We start from the raw sequence: 12375 nt of genomic DNA, 5'->3' as shown, positions 1-12375 counted from the left end.
CATTTTAGACCCATGTTTATGCAATGTTTTTTACAGCCAAAACCTAAACAATATATCCACAAAATTACTCTAGGGAGTTTGTATACATACAGATATAAACGTAGGCCTACATAACAAAATAACATTCAAACCATAAAAACATGTTTTTCCCTATGTATAATATTGAAATACGAATACTCTACTTTTAACTTTGAGTAATTCTTAAAAATTCTCTTCAACCAAGTAGTGGAGCCTGAACTTGGACAATTATCTTGAGAAGCCAAAGAATAACATTGTTGCTGACGTTAAAAGTTGTTGCCTTGCAGGAAGAGCCGCTTTGAAATGAGAAGATAAACTTGTTGAAGAATTTAATAAAGATACAGTAGAATATTCGGTACAATGGTGTTGTCGGCCACATCTATTCTTAATTTGAAACTTTTGCTTAAAGATTTTAGCATCAAATTGTTACAATGAAATTAAATTTTACTTTTATAATGATTTTTTATAAAATTTTAATGTGGACTGATTTATGTAAAACTAATTAAGCTTGAAACGTTTCGAAGCTGGTTATTGGAAAATATTGTATTCATGGATACATTAGAGGAAACATTGACAACACTGTGAATATACACTTTCTGTGTGGAATAGGGAAAAGATTAATGTTACTGGGAAAATATTTATATTTAGTTTTACATCCATTAGACAGGGTGACCTGTAACTCTCTGGACACCTGTATCATTGAGTATAAACATAACACTCAATGCCTGTATATAGCGTTATTGCTTAGGTCAATACAAACACTTTTCACCATAGGAACATGGGTCTGTAGTGCCTAGTTTTCCGTCTGTATTTATGGTGAAAAGTGTTTAGTAATAACGCTATGCATGTCCAGAGAGTTACGGGACACCCTGTATGTCTCTGAAAACTAGTAGTTTATTCGAGTAAAAAACTTTTGTGAACAATCATATTGACTGAAGTTTATCTCTATAATTAGGTCGAAAATAAACATGTGATTTATTATTTTAAAATTTAATCAGATTCTACACATTGTTTTGTCCCTCGGTTTCGCTGAATTCCTATTACCGATTGTGTCTAGAAACAATTTCGTCGGGACTAGTTTTGTAAACTCAAATTACATCCATTCTGGACACTGTATGAATAAATAGATTTGTCTGAAAAGTATATCAATTTTATTTTTCATCTACAGTAGAACGCCTCCTGGCCGGATAACACTGTGCCCGGATAAACCAACCTATTATTAAAACAATAATTTGTGAAATAATAACTTCTGATTGGTTAAACATAGTGTTTAAGTATCTTTTTGGAATCTACTAGCTCAATTAATTGAGTAGTGAACCCGCTAAAATATATATGAACAGGAAACAGATAAACCGCGTGAACACACAAATAAAGGACTACGTGTAGCCTACTGTAACTTTGAACATTTAACAATCTAACAATCTACAAGTGTGTTTTAGTGAGTCTATTTGTTCATATTTGTTGTAATATCTTGGAATCGAGCAATTGACCAGCTAGTTTTAAAATGTGCTCTATAAAATGCATTACCAATTTTTCAGGAAATAGTTAAATAGGGTTACAATTAAGTCGTCTGTTATAGCAAAACTAAAAACCTTAATATTTATCATGTAGTAGGTGTCAACACCAAGATTTCAATATTTTATTTTTAACTCCTTTCATGATTTGATCAAACAGATTAATGAATTTGAAGCTACTTAAACGATAAAATTAATTTGAATGCTTACATTTTAGTAATGCCGTTTATTATTCAAGATTATTTAATGAAGGGCACAATTCTTGAGCTTATATTCTGCTGAAGCCACAGGTCTACAAATACATCAATCGTACCTTTATATCCAATACCTGATGTACCTAATGGTCAACTATGCTTGATTGTTGGGTCCATCCTTTGTTGTCAAAGGAGATCTGATTAGGCCTCCTACTCCCTGCTCCAATGGATAACCTTTGTCTTTACACAGGTGGTATTCTATTGTGCTATAGAGTGCTATAGAGTGTGTCCCATAAGTAAGTAAAACTTTAGAAATAAGTTTATTGGTTTTTGATTTTCTAGGCAAACAAACATGTGTATGGAGATACTCTTGAAAAATAAACTGTCCCTTACTTCTTACTATAGTTAAAAATATATATCTAGTTTAAAACAGTGCTAAATATTTTAACGGGTGTTTTAGAATAAATGATGTCAAATGTTGGCTCAGCTATCGATGAAGATATTTATTTTTCGCCTATTCTATCTTAATGTTTATTTAAGTGTCAATTTATCGGTTATTTATTTCATGTTTATCTTTTTTTAATTTATATAGTAGGCCTAATTAGTTAAATTATTTTACAAGCCTTTGTATTTGCACCTGATTGTCTTTCTTTGGTAGTTGATGTTGTTTGATGTACATTTTAATTTCTCGTAAAAAATTGATTGTTTTTTAATTACCCTGGAAATGATCTTGATAAAAATGTAGTTTTGCTATAGTTCTTTCCATGCTGAACAATATGGTACAACTCCATTTGCTGTACAAATTAAGATTTAAAAGTTATTATAGCTTATGTTCATAAAACCCATAAAAAACAAAAGTTGAAATTTAAAAAACAAATCGGTTTTGATTAAAATTGGTTTGTTAGTGTCCCTAAGCAAAATATTGCAACCCCCAATCGCTGTAAGAATTGCGTTTCAAAAGTTATTGCAACTTTTGTGATTTGCCCTATAAAATATCATAGTTAGCAATAAGTAGCTTTCGGCCTCCAATATACGAGTGTAAAACGGCTAAAAACATTTAAGTGTGGTGAAAACTACCTATGTTACAAAACTGAAATAGTTTTCATTTAACCTCTCAAAACGGCTTCTAACTCGTTTCCAATTTAATATGCTAATGAAACAAGCAGCTGTTTATAATTTTATGGTAAGTGATTAAATCGTTTAGTTTATTACGATTGTGTTTGAGAACATTATAGGCTACTATCGATAAGTCGAACTATTTACAATAAGGCAACAATTGACTACAATCTAAACATGCAATTTTGTTTACAATCGAAATTTTAAACTGACATGACGATAGCTGATTTTTACTCCCTAGGGACTAAAAACGCTTTTTACTAAACCTTCGACTATACTACTTTAGACCCGCAAAGCATGCTTTAAAAACGGCTGGTTTTGTTAAAATGTGCCTACAATTTTATTTTGAATCTCACATTTTGTTGTTGACACAGATGCTGGGCCGTGACAATTGTTTGGCCAGCCTATCGCTCACAATGAGTATTTCCACCAGTTTTACTAGGTAACAATATTTCTAATTTCTGTATTCAACAGAAAAATTACTAATCTTAATCAGCGTATATAATAGGTTAAAGTCAATAATAATAGCTAGCCCGTTAGGGCTTCAAAAATTGACAAGATCATGTTACATCACAATCTTATCTTCACAATTTGGCGTACGAACACTACCACTACCACTACTACTACTACCATTGACTATGAATCCTTAAAAGACAATGCATCTAGTACTAAAAAGCGTACCCAGCAAAATATCCTAGCGGAGATTAGCAGAACTAGTTCAGTACCTCTATGCGGTGTCGTTCCTAGCGGCAATGGCTGGAAACTCGTGTTGTTAGTGCTGCGCGCGCACGCGTGCATCCCCGCTCCGCTGCCGACACTCCAGCCAGGTCGCGGTCCTCTTTGATCTCCCTACCTACCGTCCGACTCACCGGCGCCGCCGCATGGTTCGCCTCGAATAGGCCCTGCGCGGTGATCGATCCCTTCACAATATTCTCTATGCAAACGCGTTGTCGTTTTTATATATTATATTACTTATATATAAATTAATGTATTTATTATATGCATTATTATTTATTTATATTGTTTACTATTATTGTATATTTATTACTATTATCACGTACACAGATTTATGCTATATTCGAACCTTTGTAAAAATAGATCCAACTGTCATTACTGCTATAAATATGGCCGTTACAAATTCTGGTAGATTGGTCATGTGTACAGCAACAAAAAGCTGTAATAAACATTGAGAACTGTCAAAGTAGGATTGTTTTCAGTTATGTTTATGTTCTAATAAGAAATATGTGATATTGTGCATGTAGAAATTGGTGTAGAAATGTGTGGGGTAGAAATTGGGTTTTCCCATTTTGTCCCAAAAAATATATGATTTAGCCATTTGTTTCCAAACCATTTTGTAGAGCTTAAAAACCCAAATAATTTAGTATATTGAAGTGTTATTATGCATCTAATGGTTACGGAGAAATAGTTATTTGTGCAACTAGTGAGCAAAGGGAGCAATTGACTCACTCGAGAGAAATACTTAGGCCTACTCATGAGCCGTAGGCGAGTGAGGAATGGTTTCCCGAGTGAGCAGTGAGGCAATTGCACTTTGCACTCGAGTTGTACATTATATTTTTCCTACAGTTACCATAAAACAAATACATTGGTAAAGATAGTGACATATTTTAACACAAAATTGAACTTTTAATATGACATTTAATGATACAACAGTACAACAGCTTACCAGCTGATTTACAGCCAGTGCTGCCAACGTATTTCACGCGCATACGACCTTGTCTGCATGTTACGCGCTCACTTATTTCGTGCCTTCACGTTGCAAATCTGGAGTGAGACAAAGTAATTAGAGTGAGACAATGTTAACATTGTCTCACTGATGAGCGAATTGGCCACTTTGCTTTCTCAAATCAGTGAGAGAACATTGTTAGGTAACTGTAGGAAAAATTTTTAACTAAGAATTCCCATGTTATTCATATGGAGAACAATTAAACTGTTGTAGTTAGCTTGTTTATGAACATACATTTATAAAATACATACACCTACATTTCTTACTTAACTGCAGTATTTAAACTTTACAGTAAAAAAAACTTTTTTACCCTCCCTGTTGCAGCAGACCCAAGTTATCGTTAAACTAATTATATTTGAATAGGTAGTAAATATGTGATATTTGTAAGGTGACATTTTTATGTAAATCCAATCAGTCAATTGGAAATTCGTTTAGTCTGCAGGTTTGCTGCTTTGGGGGTGTTTCTATGGTTTAAACGCAAAGAACTAGTAACTGCAATACACGTTTGATACGTATACGCCTATCCCGTACGAAGGACCTTTGCAATACCTCTATATATTTTAATATCTTTATATATTTTAACTGCGCAGGGACTAAAAAGGTGCGTTTTATAATATTATATATGTCGTTTGGGCGTTGACTGTATATAGTTAACAAGTTAACGGTATGGGCTACGTCGGCTTCTGCCAACAGATAGTGGGGGTTGGGTTGGGGGAAGCTAGACCAAGGACACTTTGCCCGCCCCGCAGTGCCACTGCACTGACTGTGAGCGCAATCCAGCAGTGTTGCCGTTTTGCGCGTAATTACGCTTTTTGCGCGGATTTTGGGGGGCTGCGCGGATTGTTGTGCGGATTAGGCTTGTGAGCGGATTTTGTGCGGATTTCACCCAATTGTATAGTATTTTAAATTTATGGGAATTTCAACGGCAAATCGGGACACTTTGTACTTTGTGACTCAAGAGGAGCACTTTATGAATATATGAACTAAGGCTTATATTATTATAGTGCATTCAAGAATGATCGATGATGTTTTTTGAGTACATTTATTGTTCTTTTCACCCCCTTTACTTCTACGTCTTCGTCTCTAGGTTGTCACTTCTAGAGATTCAATCGCTTTCTAGGGATATTTTACTACCCATTCTAGTGATTTTCCTCAAGCTAGACGCAATTTTGTGGCAACACTGCTAACCTAACCAAACAGGCAAACAAAACAAAGTGCCAACCAACAGAAACAAAACAAACTAACCAACTGGTACTTTCCTGTTAAAGGGAACATTCATTATTAAAATAATATTTGATACTATTACAATTAATGTATTAGGTTAGTTTTGAAAAGAATAATTGACTTACAATAATGCACTTTCATTCTCAGAGGTAACATCGTCCATCAGGCTAAGGCTAGTTTGAAAACAAAAAGTAATATTTTTTACGCCACACTACATTATTTTGACGAACTTCCAACGCAAGGATTTAGTCCAGAAAACAGCTGTTTGCCGCCAGCTTATTCAAATGGGGTTTCATTGCGTACTACTGTACTGCAATGAGTTTTACCGGACACCAATCAGCTGATTATACTGTATTTAGGTGGCAGTGAGTGGTTATAAACAAAAACATAACCTCTCTTAGAGGTTATGACTAGTGATTTTTAGTCCTTTAGTTGGTGGAAATATATAAGGATTTGTACGGATTTAGTAGTATGGCGTAAACTATCGTACGTAACTCGTCCAAAATGTGTGTACCGGACTCGTATGGTAATCCCGTACTCGACTTCGTCTCGCACGGGAACGACCACACTCGTCCGGTAAACACTTATTTTCAGGACTAGTAACGTAATATACTATTATTTGTGGTTTTGTGTACATTGTTTTCCAATTTCGTTTGTTTGTATCGTTCAAAAATAAAAGAAAACCAACATTTTCTATCTGATACTTCTATCTGGTCTGTATTGATACTTCTAACTCTATATTTTAGGAGATATAATATTGCATTTTATTGATTTCTAAAACTTTTAACTGCTATAGGTAAAGTTTGTTCAATACAATAAGTTTAGTTAAATTGATGTAATTTTTAAATTTTCGTATTAATGCAATAGCATTATATTTTTTCACCGAATATTTTTTGTATCTGTTCAATCAATATTGAAAAGTACGGTAAGTGTATACATCCTGTGACATATTTTGAGTGTTACATTTCGTTATAGGTGAAAAATGGAAAACTTGTTTTCTAGCACTATATTTTATTACTTTAAGACTCAGGTTAATTTACAGAGTGCGCGGATTGTGCACGTATTTTTAACGTATTGTGCGCGGATTAGAGAGGAAAAAGCGGGATTTTTATGCTTGTGAGGACGGATTTCTTCCGGAGCTGTGTGGCAACACTGCAATCCAGTACTCCAGTAGTTCTTTGTTTTTTACATCACTTCGGTTTGTTTGCTGAGTTGAGACTGTCGAAAGTTAGTTGATTGTTGCTTTGTTCGTTTATGGTTAGCTGCAGAAGTGAGTGGCACTTGTCCGCCAGGTGAAATTTTCTTTGTAAGAGACAGTGCATTGTATTTTTGAAATAATAATAATAATAATTTTGAAAAATTAATTACATTAGATTTTTACTTGATTTTTAGCAGCAAACGTCTTGATTATGTCAGAAAATGGAACATTTGTCGCCATTTCGACAACGATATCGGTACTTTTCCTACTTAGGAAGTAAAACTACAAACGTACAAAACCCCAGATTTGTGCGTTTTTTGTCACATTTCCTCCGAATGTTTGCTAGATATATGTACCGATTATCGTTTAGAGATTACGTAATCTTTTAAATAAGAAACCTTTGTTTGGATAAAGGTGGTTTCTTCAAACTGCCATTAATATGTTAACATTAAAAGCTTCTTACAAATAATGCTACTAATGGGAAATAACTTTGATTTTCGAAGACTTAAAAACTTTTAAAACCAAAGGAGATTAATAACTTCTGTACTGAACCACATCAAGTGAAAGTTTTTTTAGCAAACCGTAGTAAGTTTTCAAAGCTTTACGTTGTTAACGTTACATGTTACATGTTTTGTGGCCTGTGTATTTATTTATGTATATATTTGCCAACAAATTAATTAACACCTATAAAACAGTTTGATTAGAAGGACAGTTTGAATTAGTCGTAAGTACTACAGTTCTCTTCTCAAATGTAAACGTTGGTTTTTGGTACTGCTACTTTTCCTTAGAACCGGTGGTAGCAGTAAGAATAATTTCAACATATCACTATTTTCACTACCTATTTATTTATAAACACTGCACCTTATTGCTTATTAAATTTAACTGATGTCTTACTGAATAATCTTTAGCGTTTTCTGTCTGGACTCAAAAATGTTGTGTGAACTCAATTCTGTATTTGTGTGTGTATGTCTGTTGGTAACGCATTAATGTCCTTATTTTTCGTGGAAAAGACAAGAGCACCATTGTTAGTAAAAATTTAAACCCGAATAAAGTGTGCAGTACTGAGGTTGAGGAAGTGTTTTAACTACTTTTAACCAGTGTGAAAAGTAACTTTAAATTACAGGCCTACCTTAGGGCTATGCCTCATAGATCTATACTGTAAAGCAATTCCTTTCATCGTTTGATATAAAATATGGACTAACACGATCGGGTGATATTTAATTGCGAAGCATTCGTTTTGGCTTTGAAACTGTCAGATATTGTATTTGAGAAGGTTTATATGTATTCCTAAACAGTTATAGTTTTGCCATCATACCTGGAAAAATGCACACTAAATATGCAAACCAAACTCCTGTTCTGAATATAAGGGGTCTTTTATAGTATTCGTGGGTTTTAACTTACTACTAGACTCCCGTACGTAGAACGGGCAAACAGCTAGTGTTGACATGAAAAAGTTAAGATGATTGACAACTGATTGATGATTAACAGATGATTAATAAACTCTGAAATGTTAAAAGCCTATTGGACGAAGGGCTTTCACGGGTTATCATCTAAACCCACAAAAGGCACATCTAAATAATTGGAGCTTTAAAATTGATACCCAAAATGCCTAGGAAAATAAATATTTAGGGGTCAATGTGCTGAATACAAACATCCAAAAATTCTTTTAATAATATAAATTTCAATGGTGTAATATATTTGGGAATTTACCGCTAAGCTAAAATCCATTCTGTAAAAAATAATTTTTACTATATTTCAATTTTTTTATATCCCTGGATGCAGATTGAAAATTAAAGTAGTTCTGGGTAAATGGGTAGTAGGGGTATATGTGTGTGTAAGTGTGAAAAAATGTGTGTGTAGGTATGACAAATTTAATTAAACCATAGGAATTGGGTAGGTAACAATGCTCGGTTGCGGTCATAATATAACCGCATCGTTGGGGTCCGATGCAGTATCAGTGGAACTGGAAGTGTGGTGAGAGGACAGAGAGTGAAGAGTTAAATTAAAAGGGACTGTGTGGTGTACTGTGTGTTGTACGTGTAGGTACGTGCGCGTGTGCGCTGTAGCGATCCGGCAGCACGGCGTACTCTGTCTAGTGCTAGTGTCTGTACTGCGAGTGCGCCGAGTGCGGGCCGGGCCGTCGGGCGTCGGGCGCCGGGCGCCGGGCGCCGGGCGGGGTGCGCCGGGCGGGGTGCGCTGCCAGCACTCTCTGGCAGAGAAGGAATAAAACAATTGACGCACGGAATATGTGTTATCTGCCACCAGTGTCATTTGCCACCACTCTAGGATTTGTGTCATTTGCCACCACTTTATACCTGGCTGGGTGAGTCATCAGCCCCAACCCTTGTCCGTCGGTCATCACCCCTCGAGGCACCGGCCGATGGACCAGGAAATATCTATGATTGTGTGAATTGATCAAAGTGATATCACCCTCTCCTGCAACATTTTTATGTGTAAAAATTCTAACACTCTATATAGGAGTAAAGAAATACATGACGGAAACGCTCATTCTTATCTGTGGTTTTGTAGTGTTACGACATAGTCAGTGCTGTTCTAACCAAGTTTTAGCCTACATTTTAGGCTACAGTAGCATAATTTAAGTATCGACATTTTGTTTGATTTGCTCAATAGTTATAGTTGTTTTTCCACTTCATTTGTGGAATGGAAATAACAACCACAATTCGCAGAAAGCCACGAGCTTTTTATCAAGGATTCGCGTTCAACTTCAAGAGTAATAAAGCAGATTGAACAAAAGTTTGGCTTTGCTCCAAAAACAGATTAGTCATTAGTCAAAGTGTTAGTCTTTGAAATTACTCTTAAAAATTACTCAAGTTATCATCCGGACGGACACACACACACATACATAGTTTTTTGCATTAATAAAAATTTGAACAAATGGTGTTTTCAGCCTCTGGGGACATCAAAATGAAAAAGTAAATCGGTCCCGGGCCTAGGTCTTACCATGAGACCTACGGTAATAGCCACTTCCCCATAGATAAATTCGCTAAAAGAAAATTCAATTAAATAACAATATAAAAATATGCTGTTAATAACACATATTAGATATGCATGATTAGATCACGCATATTGGCAAACCAATTACTGTCATAAATTTAAAAAAAATACTAAAAAGATTATTTAAAAAGAAATTCAAAAATTTTATGTTTTCGAGATGAAAAACATAAACACATATAGCGACATAGGAAATTCGCTAAAAACGTTCATGATTATTTGCAACTCTACATGAATTAAGCTTTCCAACGACCCATCTTCTATATATACCCGACATGAAACTTTGTGAACAATAAGGCTTTTTTGTTTTAAGATTGAACCCCACATACTATATACCAAAATGTTCGTCTAGGTGTGTAGATGTGCAAACTGGCTTTAGATTTTCGAAATATATCTTTTTAAGGGCATCTCCATACGCGCAAGTTTTCAGCATGATGAACTCCGTCCTGCAAAATATTCCTACTGAACAGCAAAAAGAACTTAGAATACATATAGTCAGGGATCGAGCTCAGGACCAACGCCGATACAACGACGCAACTTCTAACGACGTTGCTATAATATCCTAATTTATTATTCGTGCGAATTCGCACGGGTTTAAGTAGTTAATTAATAAATCGGTCCAGAAGAACTCTAGATTTAGTTGTACAAAGATTTCCAAAGTTTAATTATATATGAGTAGATGCATATTGCACAAGTATGACTGTCTGTACATTGCTCATAATCATAAATTTTTAGGTTATTTTTATGTTTTATACATTAAAGAAGCCGAAACAAATCTCATCTCAATTTCTGTCTGTCTGTTACGGCCAAAGAGCCATTTTACGCGGCCTTCTCTTGAAAAACAAGAGTACCTATCAAGATCCAAATCATTATAATGTATTTACTGGATTTGCGAGAGTGTTTTTAGCCATTCAAATATGGCCTCACTACTTTGTAAATAAAATTACGGACGTTCAAAAATGCAATTTTGTGCGATTTTTGTCAAGTTTCTGTCCAATTTTTATCACATAATCATCTATGAAATAACGAACAGCTGTTCGGATCAAGATTATTTTTTCTAGCTGTCACTGATGTTTCCAAATGTTGTTTACAAATACCGCAACCATTTTCGATTACGTTTTGAAAGCAAATCCAAACCAAGTGAGATTAAAAACGTTTTTCCTTACATAACGGATTTAATTAATCGCGAGTGCAATAATTTGTAGGGTAACGTAAATTAAAATAGAGATTCTTTGTGTATAAAATTATTCTTGAGTTTTGATAACCGGGAAAAAGACCTTGAATCGGTGTTGTATATGGCTGGGAAACTTACATTTTTTTTAAATAAGCGTTACTAATAGGAGCTTACAAAAAAGGTTTCAACTCATTGACGGCACTTAAATGACGGCTGTGTAGCCTAAAGTGTAAGTGTAAAGTGACAACTGCAGTGGATTCTTGTAACAGAGGTTTACGGACTATGCTCAAATCGCTTTTCCAATTTATCTTCTCACAGCTATGTACTGCAATCGCTGGACCGTACAGCCAAAAGACCAATTGCCCATCTCTTGGATTCGCAGGACTAAACAATTATTCATAACCAAATTTCGTCGACGATCCTTGATAGCAGTACTTTTACGTAGAATACGTGGCCTACCTACTCTTAGGAAATAAATTTAAAACGTTCAAAAACCCAACATTGTGGGATTTTTTCACATTTCCTACTAATGTTTATCAAGCATTTTTTATACCTAAAACTGTCATATAATGTATTTGTTTGTATATAATAGCCATAGTTAATAGCCAGCATATCTGAAAATATGCAAACCAACTGCTGTTCGTTACATAAGAAGGTTTCAACTGACTACTATATAAAGATTCCCGTGCGTAGAACGGGCACACAGCTAGTATAAACTAATAACCTACTAAATAAAACAACATTCAATCAACAAATTCATTCAATGATAGACGGGCTTGGCTTGGTTGACATAAATGTTTTAGTTGATTATTTACTTTTGTCTGTTATTTTTAATTTTCACAATTCACAGTTGTAACTGGAGCTATAAACATGAAATGAACATAGAAATAAATAAACTGAAATCGTTTTAAATAGTTAAAATAGTTTAAAATACCTTATCACAGATATTCCTATACTGTTTAACTTGCGATGTGAGTAAAGACTCAAAATGTGTGTTTTCTTTTGCCGAACCAGATGGTAAAATTAATTTTCACAATTCACAGTTGTAACTGGAGTTGTAAACATTTATTTAATATACAAAAAAATATAGGTACAACTACATAGTTGTGACACATAGGAACGGTCACGGCGGGAATTCCGGGGTGGGAATTCCAGGAACTGACCCTACTGGTGGCAAATGA

This window comes from Macrosteles quadrilineatus, unplaced genomic scaffold (assembly GCF_028750875.1).
Source record: "Macrosteles quadrilineatus isolate MER2022 unplaced genomic scaffold, UCM_ALF_1.0 Scaffold_5__1_contigs__length_97177068, whole genome shotgun sequence".
In the NCBI taxonomy this organism is placed as follows: Eukaryota; Metazoa; Arthropoda; class Insecta; order Hemiptera; family Cicadellidae; genus Macrosteles; species Macrosteles quadrilineatus.
The sequence above is the reverse complement of the archived record's forward strand: the minus strand, read 5'-3'. Positions refer to the sequence as shown.